Here is a 16,995-nt window from a genome sequence, read left to right on the forward strand (position 1 = left end):
AGCATTAACTGTTAACTGAAAAAATGTAAAGCAGATTTCATAAACCTCTTCAGTGACACTAGAGAAACTTTGGGAAAACATCCAACATCTGCTTATCTTACCTACAGTGGAAATGTTCATAACTGCAATGTGCAGTTTGCTTTGAATAAAGATAAACAGATTTCTGTTTGTTATGTTTCAGAAGTATGTTTACTACATTCTTTAAATGTATTTAATCCCCCCCCCACCCCGACAGTTAGGGAGGTACCAAAACATCTGATTGTTACTGGAGTTTTCTTAGCTTTCTCTTGAGGGCAATTTTATTTTTCTTTAAGATATGTTCCTCAGAAATTTTCCTAAGATACATTCTTTTGATTCCAGATTTAGAGGCCACTGAAGGAAATATGTTCATCCAAGCAGGTTCCCCATTACCTGCACTACCATGTCTCTGACTCACTTCATCACATCCTTTACTATAAAATCCATGTTCCATAACTTTTTTTTTTTTATAAATACATAAGTCAGCTTTGTCTCCATTTGGTTCTTCCTTTTTTTTTTTTTTTAAACGTTTATTTATTTTTGAGACAGAGACAGAGCATGAACAGGGGAGGGGCAGAGAGAGAGGGAGACACAGAATCTGAAACAGGCTCCAGGCTCTGAGCGGTCAGCACAGAGCCCAACGCGGGGCTCGAGCTCACGGACCTTGAGATCATGACCTGAGCCGAAGTCGGACGCTTAACCGACCGAGCCACCCAGGTGCCCTGGTTCTTCCTTTTTTGAATGCTGGGTCCTATTGGCTGTCAGCTGGACACTGCTACAGGGCTGTACCCAGCCAGACCCTGATGTTTTAAAATAATGGTGATTCCTGAGTTGTAAACCTGTTTGTTCCAATTCCCAGGAGACCAGACTGTGAAATGTTTTACCCTGTTAACCTGGGCAGTTCCTTGTCTCTGGCTAAGACATGACAGGCAGTCATGGCAAGAGAGTTACCCAAAAGATATTCACGGTTCTGCTTTAGTCATGACTATGCCAGAGTTTGTGGTAGACATTGCTGTATGCATCCTAGAGATTATATGTCTGTTAAGAATGAAATAAAATTGAGCATTGGTTGTTCTCTTGGTTGCCAAGGAATACATCATTATACAGTTTTTTTGTTAGCGTCTTTCCCCCTTAAGCTGAGGTAAAACCCCACTGCTGTGATCCTATGCGTAGATTTGAATCTCCTGTCTTTAATGGGAGAGGCATAACTTATCTAAATATAGCAAGGTGTGGACTTGGCTGATATGGTAAGAGACAGAAGAATGACCTTAGCTGGTCTTCATTACTAGTGTTAACAACTAAATTTAAAGAAATAGGGACAGTGTTCTAGTTTTGCTTATAGGCTTAGATGTTCTTTCCAACTGCTCAGCTTCCTTAGGTAAAAAGCTTTCTGCACCAAACCAATAAATTGTTTTAAAAGCTAACATGAGTCCCTTCAGAAGGAAGCCAGAGTTCATTCCATATGAAAACATGCCTAGAGGGTGATTTCTTTTTCCATTTAATTGACCTAAACTTAACATTTATTCAGGGGGCGCCTGGGTGGCTCAGTCAGTTAAGTGTCCAACTTTGGCTCAGGTCATGATCTCATGGTTTATGAATTCGAGCCCCACATCGGGCTCTGTGCTGACAGCTCAGAGCCTGGAGCCTGCTTCAGATTCTGTCTCATTCACTCTCTGCCCCTCGCCCACTTGTGCTTTGTCTCTCAAAAATAAATAAATGTAAAAAAATTTTTTTAATTTAAAAAAACAGTTATTCAAGATGTAAATGGTAAAGCCTAAGCTTTATGTACTTTAGAATAATAACTCGCATTTATATAGTCCCAATACTTGCTGCATTTTAGAAAGCTTACACAAGCTTTTGTCTACCAAGAAAAAAGGATATTTTATCCCTAAGCATGCGAGACAGGGTAGATCAATCTGATCTCCTGTTTTACAGATGAAGAAATTCAGATAAAGCGAGATATAATGATTTTCTAGAGGGCTAAATGAATCGGTAATATGGCCAGTGCAGGTAATTTCAATATACTACCCTTTAGCTTAAACAGCCATCTATTACCCTCTTTTTTGAGTGTAAAACTACCCATATGATCTTCCCATCCCTTTTTTTCTTAATTAACCAACACTGTGGTTGGGGAGGGATGAGATTCCACTTGTAGAAAAACTTTCCAGTGGAAGCCGGAATCTAGTAAACAAATTAACTGAACAGAAACCTATAGGACTGAAGTCATATTTACAGAATAGTCCTTCCCATTGTGACATAACTTTTGGGAGCGTTGAGAGTTCGTTTCTTCTGTGAGAAACCTGGTTGTATTTTTTTCATTGTTTTTTAATACTCTTAAAATATGGTGATGATTTCATCTTGAACTAGTGGAGTGCTTTTAAGGTTCCTAGTGGTAATCTTTTAAAAATCATAAATTTGGAGAGTTTATAATGTTCTGTCAGAAAATTGAGATCTAATTGTCTCACCTCATTTTATATGATTCATTAGTGACAGACAAGAATTCCAGGTCACCTGTCAGTTCCATGCTTTTCTCCCTACCTTTGTGTTTCCCTGCAAGAAGTGAGATACTAACCTTCTCTTTTGTAAATAGAGAATCTGCCTACATGTTAAAACTGACTCAGAAGCATCCAGCCATAGGTAAAGTGAGATTAGAAAACACGGGTCAGGTGAATCCTAGCCAAATGTGCACCTACTGTTTACTGCTTCCCCTAAGTCAGGGAAAACGTGATCTGAGAACTGGAAGTCTATTTGTGGAAAGGTTTGATGTAGCCACCTTATACTTCTCATCCTGTTTCACTCAAACATCTTGTTTAGTGTTATGATCTCATTTGTAGAAGAGAAGAAGCAAAGATAGTTGCCTATTATAGCATGGCAACTGTACTGTAATTTAGATATATACTGAGGGGCACCTGGGTGGCTAAGTTGGTTAAGCGTCCGACTCTTGATCTCAGCTCAAGTCTTGATCTCAGGGTCATGAGTTCAAGCCCCTCATTGGGCTCTACGTAGGGCATGAAGTCTACTTTACAAAAAAAAATCATAGATGTGTATTGAATCAAATCTTATTCCCCAGACTTGCTCCAGTCCTTTCATCTGGATAGCCTGTGGTTCATCTGTAAAATAAATTCTTTTAAAATTCTCAAACAGCTGCATTTTGCACAACTACTGATTTTAGAGACGGAGAAATTATCTATGAGAACTGTCTTCTAATAGATAGCTAAATTAAAATATCTGTTATTAAAAATGGAGAGCCAAAGAGATTTGGTACTACCTGCCTAGCAGTTCCTCCCTACATGTCCTATTCTAATGTAATACAAATGAATTTATAAAATTCATTTGCTTTCCTTTGATGGAAGTACCTTCAGGTTTTGATTCATCTTGCTTGCTATTACTTTCAGACAACTAAGTTTTCTGTCTTTGAGTGCTTTAAAATGGTCATTTCAGAACTTAGCTGCATTATCTTTCATTTCATTTGAGCCCTCACTGTATCATTCAGTATATTGTCATATCCGTTGAATAGGGGATAAGGAAGGAGGGAAATCCTTTGTGTAAAAGCATTCTCCTCCGCTGTTCTTCCTTGATGCTGGAAGTTTGGTGCCTGGCAGGAAATGATATAGACATGTGTGATAACAAAGTGACATGAACAAAAATTGCCTGTAAGGTTCCCTGACTTGTCCAGGATGATTGGCTGTCAGCTGGCAGATAGAGTAAAACAGATTTTACGTCGAAATCTGAGGATTAACAAAGTATAACTTAAGAGAAAGAAACCTATTTTGAGAAAAGTTTGGACAAAGCAGGTGGTATGAAGGCTGTTAGCCATGTAAATATGCTTCTTTCTTTGACCCTCCTGGGTGAGAGTCACAATTGGAATTTATTAAAGGGAAAAAGATGATCAGTCTGGAAAGTCAGGAGGTACACAGAAAAAGACGTTCTTTGAGTGCAAGAAATTTGCACATATCAAAGCTTTTCTCTCAGATTTTTCTTACAATTTGAATTTATTTATGGACAAATTTTCCATCTTACCAGAAAGTAAACCAGACAAATATCCCCAAGATATCCATGTCCTCTTCATTCCCATCAGCTCGGATCAGACCACCCTTCTTTCTTGCCTGGAATACTAACATAACATCTGTCTTCCTTTTTTTCTAAGTTTTAACCCCTTCCAATCCATTCTGCATTTGTAGTTGGAGAAATCTTTCTGGAAATGCTAACTTTGGATCTGTGTTATCAGAGTGAAATCCAAATCCTTTGGCAAGTTGTATAAGACCTTTCAGATCTGTGCCCAGCTTACCACTCCCCATCTTTACTGCAGACCTGCCACCACTCTTTCACAATATAGTGAGATTATATTAGCAGTTTGGGTAGCTTTATCCTAACAAATTTGTATAAACCTACAGATTATTAGCGACATTGTCATATTAACAGTAAGTGGAGCTTTTATAGGACCTAGAAGAAGCTCCTGTGCCTGAACAAGAGGTGTCTAAAATCTTTTGCAGTCAACTTGCCCAGAAGGCAAATGTAGGACAATAACCCATACAACCCACCCAACTTCTCAGAAAAGGGAAGGTCAAGACAGAACGTTACATAGAACTTTGTAAGAACTTTGCAAGTAATTTGAAAGTTCTTTTGTTGAGTAGAAGTTCCCCACTCACATCAGGCATGATGGAAGGCTGCAAACAAGAACAAGTAAGGCAGCTTTTCCCTGTGGTCTGTGTTGCAGACATATGGGCTTAGGCACTTCCTACATGAACAGCAGAGAAGAGGTTTCACACAGTGATTTTCCTCCTTTATTCTCCTCCGAAGTATGCTTGAGTCTTCAGCATAATCCCTGTTACCATTTTCCGATCACATTTATTAAACATTCCGTACGTGGTGTTAGACTGGGCAGTACGTAAAGCAAGTGCAAACGCACTCTCCTTTCGTTGCCTGGCACGAAAAAGCAAACACTGTAGACCTAGGAGTATTCATCTCACTAAACAGAATAAAGTTTAACTTACACGAAAGCAAGGCATTAGAACAAATGAACGTATTTATTGTCTTTGCTTTTACATGAATTTTTTCATACATAATAAGTGTTTTTATTTGGATTTGGAACAAGAAAGGAGGAGTGGGGCATCTTGCTTCCCGCTCAGATTTTTACATAGGAGACTCTGCCTTATCTCTCCTACCACAGAGTTAGGCAACCACTGCAAAGAGCTGAGTGGCACTGCTAACAGAGAACCTCAGTCACTTGAGTAGAGACATGGGCAGCTTGAGTCCTCTTTGTTTCAGTAGGAGACATTGCTGATGGCAAAGCATTTTGGGCAGAGAGGTGGCTCATAAATGAGGAACTTAGTCTAAGAAACTATGTGTTTCTCAGCCCTCAGGGTTCTAATTGTTGGTTTCTTCACAGCTCACTTTCTCTCAGGCCCCACCCCTCACTTTGGAGAACTTGTTGACAACAGCTTTACTTTTTCAAGTCTTGCACAAAGGCAGATGTCTCTGAAAATGCAGCTTACGCAAAACATCTGTGTGCTTGACTCTGTTCCCACGGTGTGTTTTCCTGTACTGTTAGCCTTTTTTTTTTTTTTTTGTCCTTTTTAAAAAAAATGAAAACCCAGCGTAACAACATCGTTAAAGAGAAATTTGCAAAACAGAAAACTATCACCCACAATGCCACCTTCCTTTGCTAATAGCCATTTCCATTCCTGCCATATTACTTTCCCATTCTTCACATGCATAGCTTTTTGCCTGATTATGTCCTTTTTCTTAAGCAGAAGTTCAGGTATTTTGTTATACAGTCACTTCCCTATTTTCTTCCTGATTCTAGCCTCATTTGGTTTTTGGTCTTGAGTTACCAAAAGGGCATTGCAACTTTATCACTATTTTGTCAGTGGGTTCTAGTTTTTATTTTCCTTTCATAGACCCAAGTATTCTAGTTTTTAGAGTATGGCTGAGACCCAACCTTTAATTTTAAAAGTAAGACATTTATGTGTAGGATTTTTAATTTCTTTAACACTTAAAAACTGGTATTTTAAATTACATTGATTTTTCAAGGCACGTTACTAGGCCCACTCCAGAACAGCCTTACTTAGAAAAAAAAAACGTGTCTACAATGTAGAACTGTTGATTTGCTGCATTAAATATACTTATTAAAGTTTTAAGATATGCATGTAAAGGTAGAAATAGAATATATATTATTTTTTACCCTAATAAAGTGCACTCTCCTTTCATTGCCTGACACGAAAAGCAAATAGTGTAGACCTAGGAGTATTCATCTCACTAAACAGAATAAAGTTTAACATACACGAATAGAGGTGCGCCTGGGTGGCGCAGTCAGTTAAGCGTCCGACTTCAGCCAGGTCACGATCTCGCGGTCCGTGAGTTCGAGCCCCGCGTCAGGCTCTGGGCTGATGGCTCAGAGCCTGGAGCCTGTTTCCGATTCTGTGTCTCCCTCTCTCTCTGCCCCTCCCCCGTTCATGCTCTGTCTCTCTCTGTCCCAAAAATAAATAAACGTTGAAAAAAAAAAATTAAAAACATACACGAATAGATAAAAGATAATATGCAAGAAAATAGATAAAAGAAAATATATGAGAAAAATCAAGTAAATAGAAAACACAGATTAGTCCACATGTCAGTATTCACAGCAAATATAAATAAACTTACCAATTCATACAGCCAAAAAAAAAAAAAATGTCTATATCTTTTGTCCCGTGTGTGTTACAAGCCTCAACTCTCCCAGTACCTCACTAGTCTTGTTTGGTAGCCATGCTTCACTTGTAACCTTATCAAGAGCCGTCTGTACATCTCCCCCTTTGTTCTCTAATGGTGAGTGAGGCCATATCCATGTCTCTCATTATTCTTCCTTTCTTTTTTGATGAAAAAGAATGAAATGGGCCATATCTTCTTGTTTTGGTAAAATGAAATATCTTCAGCCACCTTCCTTTTAGAAACTGTGTGCCCTGTGCTTAGATGTTTAAAGGATGAATCTCTGGGGTGTGTAGGGTCCTCTGATGATGACTAAGCAAGTCTGCCAAACTCAGATAGAGCCATGCCAGCTGTCTGCTACCATGTGAAAAAATGAAAGACGCTCTTTAGGATTGCAGCTTTCCTTAGAGTCATTGTACAAAAATTTTGCCTTTGACAGTTAAAATCATTTCCTTTTGTTGTTTACGTTTTCCTATGTCTTGAGTTGCCATTTGTGAGTTTATAGGACCTAGCTCAACAGAACCTAAAACCATTCTAGGTATGGGATTGTACAGGATTGTCTTCTCCTAAACTGGAGCAAATATGTGACTTTTTTTTTTTTCAAGATTTTTATTTTTGAGTAATCTCTACACTCAACGTGGGGCTCAAACTCACACCCCCAAGATCAAGAGCCACATGCTCCACTGACTGAGCCAGTCAGGTGCCCTGAAAATATGTGATGTTTTAACTTTTTTTTTCTTTAAAACACATACGAAACTTTTTTAAAAAGTTTTTTAAGTTAAAAAAACTTTTTTTAAGTTCACTTATTTTGAGAGGGAGACAAAGAGCAAGCATAAGCAGGAGAGGGGCAGAGAGAGGCAGAGAGAGGGAGAATCCCAAGCAGGCTCCACGCTGTCAGCACAGAGCCCCATGTGGGGCTCAATCTCATGAACTGAGAGATCATGACCTGAGCCAAGATCAAGAGTGTGACACTTAACCAACTGAGCCACCCAAGAGCCCTGTAAACACATATGAAATTTAAATTTACTCTTGGATCAGTTTGATTGGAATATTTTTTTTTTGTATCCAAATCCTAACTAAAATGTTTGGAATTCTCATTGCTTCACATTGCACTCTAGAGTGTTGCAAAATACTACTGTATGATCACTTTGTCTCTAGCTCTCTGATTTCTTATGAATAGTATTTGGAAAATAGGGAAGAAAGTGCTTTGGGTCATTGCTTCTTCATAAATTTATCTAAAATGTGCATTTAGTAAATTTGAAAAATAAACATTACATCAGGCATCAAGAAAGTTCAATAAATTAAATTTTCAAGAAACCAGTGGAGTAAACTTTTCATCTGTACTGGTGGTACAAGTCTACAATGAGTCAGTAATGATTAAGAAGGAAGAGAGTAGGAAGCAAGGAACACTGGAATTGGTTAAAAACTGTGAGCTATTTAAGGCCTGAGACTGCCACTTGCTTTCTCTTTTTCCTTTGGCAACTCCTTAAATTGCCCTTTGAACTTTGCCTTTAGCTAGTTTTCTTTTCTCTTCCTTCTCCTCTTCCTCCATCATCATCACTATTTTACAAAAGTTCACTGTTTTTGTTAAGTGTCAGAACCTAAGCAGTGGCAACCCTGTTCCTCCTAGATTTCATTGTGCATCAGTACAGGGCCAAGGGGATCTGTAATATGCATCAAAACAGTTATGAGAATAAGGGTTTGCCCAAGGACTATAAAAAGACAGTAAGGTGATGGTAGAGAAAACCAGGCAGAAGATATTCAACATACCTTGCCATGCCTTTCTCTATTCCCCTTTTTTTGATATTTAAGAATTAGTATTTTGGGGGTGCCTGGGTGGCTCAGTGGGTTGAGCTTCCGACTTCAGCTCAGGTCATGATCTCACGGTCTGTGAGTTCGAGCCCAGCTTTGGGCTCTGTGCTGACAGCTCAGAGCCTGGAGCCTGCTTCAGATTCTGTGTCTCCCTCTCTCTCTGACCCTCCCCCATTCATGCTCTGTCTCTCTCTGTCTCAAAAATAAATTAAAAAAATTTTTTTTTTAATTTTTTTTCAACGTTTATTTATTTTTGGGACAGAGAGAGACAGAGCATGAACGGGGGAGGGGCAGAGAGAGAGGGAGACACAGAATTGGAAACAGGCTCCAGGCTCTGAGCCATCAGCCCAGAGCCTGACGCAGGGCTCGAACTCACGGACTGCAAGATCGTGACCTGGCTGAAGTCGGACGCTTAACCGACTGCGCCACCCAGGCGCCCCTAAAAATTTTTTTAAAATAATAAAAAAGAATTTGTATTTTTGATATTTAAGAATTAGCATTTTGAAGGACTTTTTTAAGAATACTTGTTAGCAAATTATTTCATTTTCTTAGCCTAGTAAGGTAGAAAACAACTCTAGGAGAAATGATTTGATAAGGAAAATTGACAGACTAGTGTTTTACAAACTGTATTAAATGTCTATGGCCAGTGAGTTTTGAAAATTACTTCTAAGACTACATACAATCATGTAGCACTGAACTGACTCATATAGAAAGAAAGAAAAGAAAAAAGGAAAGGACAGATGGACAAGACCAGACCAGACCCTGAGTTTTCTGATATTTGAGAATTCTCCTTTAGAGAGTAAAGATACCCTGGTGGGTAGGGTACACAAAGTTCAAACTGCTAAAGAAGCCATGGAATGGAATTAAAAAAAAAAAAAAAGAAATAGGCCTAAATTTTTATTCCTGCTCTGTCATACTGATTGTGTAATTGGTAAGTTTAGACAAGTTACTCTCATCTCTCTCATCTATGTTTCTTTATGAAATGGGAAGAATGCCTTCCTTTCATAGAGGTGTTGTGAGATAGTGATATGAAGCACTAGACATCATGTCTGACACAGGGTGGGTATTCAATAAATGATAATTACAACATCCTCCTTAAGCTTGTTTGATAGTGCTCAGAACCAACACCTAACCACTTCTACCACCATGATACAATTCCCAAAGAGAACATTTTGATGGATATATCATTGTACCACATTGCAAGTTTTCACAAATAAAAGTATGTGAAATACTTGTAAAGCTATTGGCATTATTATCAACAAAAAGCTATCCAGTAGACAGCTGATTGTACAGGTTTAGGGCTCTGATGATGGATCTGAGCTCCAGAACCATTGTGGAAGTTGTAGCAGCCAGCTTTTGTGATGGTTCCCATTGATGCTTGACTTCCAGTGTTTACATCCCTATGTAGTCTCATCCTATGTTAAATAAGGATGACCTTATTTAAATAAGGGGCACCTGGGCACTCAGTCAGTTAAGCGTCCAACTTCTCCAACTTTGGCCTACATCATGATCTCACCATTCCCGAGTTTGAGCACTGTGGCAGGCTCTGTGCTCACAGCTCAGAGCCTGAAGCCTGTTTCAGATTCTGTGTCTCCCTCTGTCTCTCTGCCCCTCCCCCACTCATGCTCCGTCTCTCTCAAAAATAAACATTAAAAAAATCTTTTTAAATAAGGTTGACCTGTATAATAGTATGTTGCAGAAATTAATGGTGAACTTCCAAGATTAAGTCCTAAAACCTTGCACTCCTGCCTTGTTCTCTCTGGGGTCACTCTGGGGAAGAACAGCTGCCATGTCACAAGAGTTCTCAAGTAGGACAGTGCAGAAGTATACATAGCAGAGAACTGAGGCCTCCTGTCGATAGCCATCTGAGGGAGCCATTTTGTTTATTTTAATTTTTATCTTTTTTTATTTTCTTCAGTTTTTTATTTAAATTCTTGTTAGTGAACTTACAGTGCAATGTTGGTTTCAGAAGTAGAATTCAGTAGTTCATCACTTACATACAACACCCAGTGCTCATCATAACAAGTGTTCTCCTTAATACCCATTATCCATCTAGCCCATCCCTCACCCAACCTCCCTCCATCAATCCTCAGTTTGTTCTCTTCTCATTAAGAATCTCTTATGGTTTGTTTCCCTCTCTTTCCCCCCGATATGTTCAGCTGTTTTGTTTCTTAAATTCAACATATGAGTGAAATCATAATGGTATTTGTCTTTCTCTGACTTGTTTCGCTTAGCTTAATACACTATAGTTCCATCCACATCATTGCAAATGGGAAGATTTCATTCTTTTTAATGACTGAATAATACTCCATTGTGTGTGTGTGTGTATGTATATATATATATGTATATACATATATATATGTATATACATGTGTGTGTATGTATGTATGTATATATATATATATATACATGTGTATATATATATATATATATATATATATATATATATATACATACACACACACACACACACACCACATCTTTATCCATTCATCAGTCGATGAATATTTGGGCTCTTTCCCTAGCAGATTCCCTTTGAATCTGTATTTTTTTTTTTTTTTTTTTTTGTTTATTTTTGAGAGAGAGAGAGAGCGAGTGTGAGGGTCAAAGAGAGAGGGAGACACAGAATCCAAAGCAGGCTCCAGGCTCCAAGCTGTCAGCACAGAGCCCGATGCAGGGCTCGAACCCACGAACTGAGTTCATGACCTGAGCCAAAGTCAGATACTTAACTGACAGCCACCCAGGTGCCCCTCAGATCTGTATTTTTGTATCTTTGGGGTAAATACCTAGTAGTGCAATTGCCAGATCTATAGTAGTTCTATTTTTAACTTTTTGAGGAACCCATACTGTTTTCCAGAGTGGCTGCACCAGTTTGCATTCCCACCAACAGGCAAGAGAGTTCTCCTTTCTCCATATCCTGAGGGAGCCTTTTTAGAAGCAGATCTTTCAGCCCTAGTCAGGGCTTCAGATGTCTGCTGCATCCTGATAAGAAACTCTGAGCCAGAACCACCCCTCTAAGTTGCTCCTGAATTCCTAACCCACAGAAACTGTGAGATAATGAATGTTCTTTATTGTTTTAAGCTTCTACATTTTAGAGTAATTTGTTATTCAGCAATAGATAAGTAGTCAGAAGTCATCTGTATATAGGACAGAATGGCCATGAGTGTGGTGAAGAGAGTAAACACATGAGAGTCATAAGAGTGGGGATCGTAGTCGAGAAGTGGGAGTTTTGTTTCTGAAGTTAAGTCCATCAAGATCTGATGCCTTACTGGGAGCCTGGGTGGCTCAGTTGATTAAGCATCTGACTTCACCTCAGGTCATGAGCTCACAGATTGTGAGTTTGAGCCCCACATCAGGCTCTTTGCTGTCCACAGAGATCCTCTGTCTCCCTCTCTCTCTGCCCTTCCCCCCTCTTGTGCTCTCTCCCTCTCTCTCTTTCTCTCTCTCTCTCAAAAATAAATACATTTTAAATAAATAAGTGAAAAGAGAGATGATTGAGCTAGATTAAATAAAAGATGGTGACAAGGGTGTCAGAAGGTGACAGCAGCAAAGAATAGAAGATGACCTGAGCCTCCTTTGCATTAGAGCGAAAGAGAAATCTGAAAACAGGGTTGGACATTTGGCCAAGTGCTTAAGAGCCAGCTTGCATTCCTTCTGCAGGTGTGTTTTAAATACCTGGAAAGGCATTTGTTGAATCATGCAGATGAAATTATTTTTCAAATGCTGAACAGTTTTTCTGAGTTACTATCCTTTTGTTTTATCTATTCCCACCAACTATTTTAAATTTGGTCCCAAGTAATATTGGTCATATCTTGGTAACCAGTACACCTGGCAATTTGAATACTGAGAAAGAACTGTTCAGGTCATTTACTTTTTGGTCCAAACAGCTTTTAAAACTTAACCTTTTTAGAAAAAAAAAGTAAGCCTAGAGTTTAGAGCCACAGGACCGAGGAGCTTTGATAATTCGGCCTGTAAAGGGAATGGGCTCCTTTGAGCTGAGGCAGTTTTCTCCTCTCCTTAGAGGAGGACCTTCTCGAGAATAAGACTCCCACTCATATATGGCCTTTATTGTATTGAGGTATGTTCCCTCTAAACCCACTTTATTGATATTTTTTATCATGAAGAGATGGTGAATTTTGTCATATGCTTTTTCTGCATCTGTTGAGATGATCATACAGTTTTTACCCATCATTTTGTTAATGTGATGTATCACATTGATTTGCAGATGTTGAACCATCCTGGAATAAATCCCACTTGATCATGGTGAATGATCCCCTTAATGTGTTGTTGAATTCAGTTTGCCAGTATTTTGTTGAGGATTTTTGCATCAATGTTCATTGGGGATATTGGCCTGTAGTTATCTTTTTTTGTAATGTCTCCGTCTGGTTTTGGTATCAAGGTAATGTTGGCCTCCTAGAGTAAATTTAGAAGCTTACCTTCCTCTGCTGTGTTTTGGAATAGTTTGAGAAAATAGGCATTAACTCTTTAAATGTTTCGTAGAATTCACCTGTGAAACCATCTGGTCCTGGACTTATGTTTGTTGGAAGTGTTTTGATTACTAATTCAGTTTTGTTACTAGTAATTGGTCTGTTAAGATTTTCTATTTCTCCCTGGTTCAGTTTGGGAAGATTGTATGTTTCTAGGAATTTACCCATTTCTTCTAGGCTTTCCAATTTGTTGGCACATAGTTTTTCATACTAGTTTCATATAATCCTTTTCTTTATATTTCTGTGGTGTTGGTTGTTACTTCCCCTCTTTCATTTCTGATTTATTGAGTCCTCCCTCTTTTTCTTTTGCATCCACTTCTTTTGTCAAGTAGTCTTTCTTGCCCTCCTTCCTAGGTCCCATAGTCTTTGTTTTTTGCATCTAGTTTTTGATGTTTTTAAAGCAATGTTTAATAGTCAACAAACTTACTAAACAAAAAAGAAAAGAAACAACTTTAAGAAACAGCATGAAAGTATTTGCCTCATGGGAATATGTCTAAGCTTTTCCTCACTCGAACCTCAACTTTGTCTTCAGGATGCTGTGAAAAATAGAACAAATATCACACCAGGCTTTTCAGTAAAATCCTGTCTTTGTTCTCTTTAGATGAACTGACCAGATGTGTTTTTAACTGCTGGTTGCTTCAAATTATTAGGTCCACAACATGTAGGAACATCGAACTCCAGATAAAGGGTTAAAGTGCTGCCCAGGGTGTCAGATGACATGGGGCCTAGTTTAGGTTCCAGTACTAACTAGCTGTGTGACTTGCAACAAGTCATTAAATTCTTTTCTTTTTTTTAATTTTTCTAATGTTTATTTATTTTTGAGAGAGAGACAGAGTGCAAGCAGGGGAGGAACAGAGAGAGAGAGGGAGACACAGAATCCGAAGCATGCTCCAGGCTATCAGCACAAAGCCCGACATGGGGCTTGAACCCACGAACCATGAGATCATGACCTGAGCTGAAGTCGGATGCTTAAGCAACTGAGCCACCCAGGCATCCCAGTCATTAAATTCTTTGAACTTCAATTGATATATCAGATTCTCTGTTGCAAGCTCAGAAATTAATTTTAACTATCTTAACCAAAATTTTTGTTTGAAGGAGGTCAGAGCTCACCATATGGACAGGGAGGCTTAGAGAACAGGCAGGAGCCAAAAGCATTAAAGGAAGGCCAGGGAGTAGGAGTAGTCTGGTCTATACCTTGCCATTCTCCCCATAGTGAATGTGACCATTCCCCACTATTCTTGCTCCCTTGAGTCACTTGCCTAAGATCCAGGGAGAATTTCCAACTCGCCAAGCCTAAGCCACATGCCAGGTTCCTGCAAGCCCCTTACAGTTCCAGAGCTAGAGGCCACCAAGACCATGCACATTTGGAGACTAGAGTGAGATTAGGAAGGATAGATCTATTTCCAGACAGCCAAAAATAACAGATGTCAATTTAGATGTACTCCAGTCTACAGAAGTTAGAAGGTTGAGTTGTATGGTCATTGGCAAAATTATTGATCCTATGTTATGTTTCTGTCTGAACATTTCTGAGATGCACATATTTGAGGCAAAATGGAATTGTTACAAGATCTTACCAAGTAAGTGAACATTCAAAATGAACAAAATAAAAGGAATTTTCTGGGTTTGTTTCTTCTCCCACTTATGATTTATAGGGAAAAGACCAGGAGGATAGTCCTGAAGGAATTTGTTCCTCAGTCTTAAACAAACATACCCTTTCTTTTCTTCTTAGATTGTGGAAAAGTAGGAAAAAGGTAAAACAAATAGCTGCATCTGAGCGTAGTTGTGCTGGATATTGTGCAAGAGAGTTTAAGTGGAAGATTAGCTGGAACTAAAATGATCTGATGGTTATAGTTAATGAGTAAGAACGGGAGTCCTAAGTTCTTCTTCACCTTGCCAATAATTGGTCTAGAAATGTACCCAACCTCTACTTGTCTGCTGATGAGAGAAATAATCCTGCTGCCTGCATTCATAGGCATGTGTCTGGAATTTATGCCTTGGGGGGAGAGGGTTCCAACAGATAGTGATTGCTGTCCTAATACTATGATTTGAACATATGGCCATGTATGGTGGGGGTGGGGATGGGATTGGGAAATGTTTAATTACAGAGAAGACTACATATGATATTTGGATTTAAGACTTTCTCCCATTGTAGTGTAGTCCCTAAATTCCTTGAGGATTACAGAATCAAACTTTTTCTCAACTGCCTAGAAGTATGCTTTGACTTTTTGCAGCCATGTTTCAACATGAAAGCACAATGACTTTTTCCTTCCTGTTTTTTGGATTTAGCCAAACTTCTGAGGAGGCAGTGGGAGCTCTGTAGTTTTTGGTAGCTCTTTGGTTTTTGACCTCTCGTCTGATATTTGAAGCTTTTTATTATGAAATTTCCTTTCTGTTTGATAATGGTCATGCTAAACAGGGACATGAATTCCTTTCCACCTAAGAAACTTATAGAAGCTACCCTACTGCCCTGAATCTGAAAATTAAACAACTTTAAAATAAGTGGAGAACACTTATCAGGAAAGGGAGAATATTAGGGTAGAATATATTTGAAACTTTCCAGTAGATGAATCTTCCTCAAGACAAAAATATAACAGTTTAGATTATGTGTATTTTAATTTTATGTAAATGCTAACCATCTCACTTTGTGCAGTTTATAGGTAAAATATAATTTACCTTTAAATTTTAGCGTTATACAGACATACCAAACATTACAAACACTATAAACACGAAAATCTCCTTTCTTCATTTTAATGTTGAAATACAAGTATTACATCCACTTTCTGAAACCCAATTTCCCATAGTAAATAATCCAGTTCTTCGTGTGTATTGTATATAAAACAGAAGAATATGTGTCCAGCCCATATCCTGCAATTTGGCCAGGTGTGTTGCTTTGTTTTGCTTCCTTGGCCTTTCTCCTGGTCATGGATGATCGCCCTGGCCACATTCTTCAGAAATCATTCCAACCTTAGAAGAGTTAAGTATTTTCTTCCATTAGTTGACCTTTTTCTCTATACTTTGCCTGAAAATTAACTGCCAGTTAACAAACTTCATGCTTTAGGAAGTGACTTTGATCAGGAGGTAGTGGTATGGAGTGCTTCCCAAATCTGTTTAAAGCAGAATAGTCTTTCCTACATTTTCGAGACTTTTGAAATGCTACTGCCATTCCCAACAGAAGTTAGAGTTCTCTTCTCTACTGTCCATCCCATTTGGATTCATCTCTCTCAGCCAGATGTTCTTGATTCCCCTCAGTATAGTCTTTCTGCTCCTGGCCTTGATAAGGGAAACAAAAAAGGCATGAGAAGAGTTGAGATCTGGATTTATTTCAGTCTTTTCTTTCACTCCTGTACTCTATTTTAAATTCTATTCTGTTGAAAACTCTGTGGGAAAACCTTATATTTCATCCTACATAATATCGTAAAACTAGAACAGCCTAGTGGAGAGAGTAGTAATTCAGAGCATGAACTTCCAAGTGAAATCTTGGTTTGAATTCTTGCTCTGAGTATTACTAGCTGTGTGATCTTGGGCAAATAACTTAGAATCTCTTGAGTCCATCAGTCTCTTACATGTAAATTGGGGTTTAAAAATAGTACCTACTTCATAGAGTTGTTATGAAGATTAAATGAAATAATGTCCCGTGCTTAGCTTAGTGCCTTGCACACACACTAGGCTTCTAGTCACGTTAGTTATTATTAGCTATTCGTGTCTAACTAGGAATGATCTTCTCTTTGTTGAGCAAGTGAAGAATAGATGAACTTCAACTGTGTTCTGATAGACTGGAGAACTTCATGGTCACTCTGTTAGAAACATGATAACTGTGTCATTTTCTTATCAAGCACCTAATCACAATCTGTCTTTAGATTGAGAGAGTGGTATTCTCTTTATCTTGTGTTTTCCTTAATATAGAGGTTCTGGAGTCCTTTTGGGTTTGTGTTTACCTTAGGCATCTGTAATTACCTATGGATGGCTCCGTAAGATTTATTGGAGAAGTCCTGTG

General features: G+C 38.6%; 1 protein-coding gene and 1 long non-coding RNA gene across 7 annotated transcripts in view; one reads left to right on the plus strand and one right to left on the minus strand.

Moving 5' to 3' along the window:
- SSH2 (slingshot protein phosphatase 2) overlaps window positions 1-16,995 on the plus strand; it is a 251,276-nt gene that overhangs the window by 163,437 nt on the left and 70,844 nt on the right. The window lies entirely within an intron of this gene.
- LOC147574160 (uncharacterized) lies at window positions 3,992-7,147 on the minus strand. The gene is made up of 2 exons (XR_015243962.1): window positions 6,661-7,147; window positions 3,992-4,941 (listed from the first exon to the last, which is right to left on the minus strand). It is a non-coding gene; the product is annotated as an uncharacterized LOC147574160 (long non-coding RNA).

The sequence above is a fragment of the Puma concolor genome, chromosome E1 (genome assembly GCF_028749965.1).
Source record: "Puma concolor isolate L17-30 chromosome E1, mPumCon1.1.hap2, whole genome shotgun sequence".
NCBI lineage: Eukaryota > Metazoa > Chordata > Mammalia > Carnivora > Felidae > Puma > Puma concolor.